General features: G+C 32.1%; 1 pseudogene; it reads right to left on the reverse strand.

The window, feature by feature from the left end:
• LOC107415097 (dirigent protein 22-like) lies at window positions 1-2,333 on the reverse strand (annotated as a pseudogene).
• Window positions 2,334-2,726: the final 393 nt, after the last annotated feature.

Genomic DNA, 2,726 nt, shown 5'->3' on the forward strand with positions numbered 1-2,726 from the left:
TGCAAAAATTGCCCAATACAATGGAGCATTTAAATTCAATTGGACCCTTCTACAATTATAATAATTTCATAACTTCTAAATTTAATTTAATGCTATATATTCTGAGTGTTCTAGAAAATAAAAAAGTCATAATCTTTTTCCCCAGGAACTATCTTGCAGCCGCCATTTTTGCTTTGGACGCTCCCCTGTGCAATGATTGACCGTACGTACTGCGAAATAGACAAGTACAACCAAAACCAGCAATTCAATAAAATTGTACACTCTAAATTATTCAATAGAAAAACAGCAAATTCCCAACCTCAATGTATAAAAAGTAGGAAAAAAATGAATGAAATTCTTTATAATGTACAAATTAGATAATTAACATATACATAGTATTCATATATATATATATATATATATATTATCACATCAATTTAAAGTATACTAACAATTCTGTGTATAGGGATCAAATTCATAAAAACAAAAATATCCAAATTTGTAAATTTTCAAGTTTATATAAAATAACCCTGTTGCACTCGTATGATGAATATATTACTCTATATAATACTAATTAAGCTTTAAGCCTATCTTTACGATTATTTGGTAGGATTTTTTTTTTTGTTTTTTTTGGCGCAATTATTTGGTAGTTAGAAAATAATATATATATGTAAATGAAATTAGGAGATATCCTGTTTCGATCAACAACACACCGATCACCTTTTACAAAATAAATAAATAAATAAAACCAATCATATATTCTTATCAAGCAGTGCCTAATAAATTAATTTTAAAAAATACTTCATAAATAATGTTTTATATATGATGTAGTACAAATCTGTTAACAGAACCTTATCCATGGCACGTGAGCAAATTTACGATGTAGAACAACATATTTTTCCAGGACAAGGATAGGAAGTCAAGTTCTGGGTAGGAGACGTCGTGCAAGAACAATAAACATGTACGTGAAGGGAGTCAAAACAAAACTCTTTTATATGAAATCATTACTAACCCACCTAATTAGGAAAAATAAAATATTAATGTAAAGAAATAGGAGTAGAAAATATGACAATAGGAAATTATAACATGTTTCATCATATATTTATTAGTCTAAATAAAAAAAGCAATTGTGAACAAAATTGAATAAAGCTTGGTCCCATAACAGTTATGAAAATTTTAATTTTGTTAATTTACTTTTCCAAATGCGTGGTCCTCCTCCTCCAACGTGAAAAAAAGAAAAATGGTGTATTAAATTTTTCTATACTTTTAATGACTGGAATTTTGTAGAATCGCCTAATAAATCTTTTATGGTTTTTTCCTATCTTCTTTATTTGTCACGAGTCTTTCATCATTGAAAGGAAAAATATTAATAAAAGAAAAAAGAATTAAAAAGATTGATTCATAATATTATTTACAAATTAATTAGTAAGTTAATAAAATACTCTCAACTTACTCAAAAATGGCAAAGTTTAAACACAACACGTAATTCGTCCATACAAATAAATTTTCGGATCATTATTCCTGGCTTTTTGAATGTTTGCATATAGTTTAATTTTCCATGACAAAATAAATACTCAAACCAACCCCATCATACTTAAAAAAGCTCCCCCAACAAGATTAAAAGCTATCAACCAAAAAACAACACAGAAAAAGGCTAACCAGAAAGGTCAAAGAGAGGCATTATAAAAAGTAGCATCAATAATGAAGCACATAGATATTGTACTCAACTATGGCATCTCTAGTAGCAGGAGTGAACTTGTGAGTACTGGCCTGTGCATAACCTCTAGCAAACCTGAAAAGCCCGCTTCCTCCGATCACCGGCATCTCTCTGACCTTGTGGAAAACGGGGTTTCTACCTAGTATAGTGATGGTACTACCATTATATTTGCCTTGAGTGAATGCAAAGTTCATGGCCATTAACAACCCAACTTCTTGCTGTGAAGCTTGTGCATAGAATCCTTGAGCCCTCCCTAGCAATTTGGAGCTCAATTCGGGTCCTTCAGTGAGAGGATCATCAATCATGCTCACAGAACCAAACCCTGTCTTTGATGAGTTGGAAGGTGGTATTATTGGAATAGCAGAGGGATTGTGACCACTGTTAATGTCATGCCAGTATAACGGAAATGGCTAATCTTTTCCTTCTTCAGACTCAGTAGCTTCCAATCCATGGTTCTCACAAAATCATCATCACCATCAACTTTTGCAGCAGATACTGAGATTGTGGCAAAGGAAGAGAGGAGGGAGAAAATTATGAGCTGGGTGTTGGTAATTGGGAGAATTCTAGCCATGTTGGGTGAGCAAGTCTTAGATATCACTAGTACCACTCGCAAGGGATGGGACTCAAAATGGAGTTTGGGTAATGCATTTATAGAATCCAACAAAGACTTGATTGCTTTACATAATTTAATTATTACGTTGACTATAGTTTATACAAGTCTTCTCTGTGGTTTATTACATGTTTTTCCACCGTCATTGTCCTAACCAATCATGGACTGCCATGTCATATTGTGACAAAACGGTAAAGTAGTCGATATAATTGATATGGACTAGATGGTCTCCAAGATTTGATACGTGGCAGGGAATAATTGGTGCACCGCTCAATTGAGAGTAGTTTGGTGAAGATCATAGTGAAGGGCTTGGATTTCTATATCTATAAAGTGGGATATAAAGTGAGATGAAGAACCTCGTGATGAATTCATTAAAAAAAAAAAAAAAAAAGGAAAAAAAAAAAGGAAAAAAAAAAGAAA

This window comes from Ziziphus jujuba, chromosome 4, assembly GCF_031755915.1.
Source record: "Ziziphus jujuba cultivar Dongzao chromosome 4, ASM3175591v1".
NCBI classification, from domain to species: domain Eukaryota; kingdom Viridiplantae; phylum Streptophyta; class Magnoliopsida; order Rosales; family Rhamnaceae; genus Ziziphus; species Ziziphus jujuba.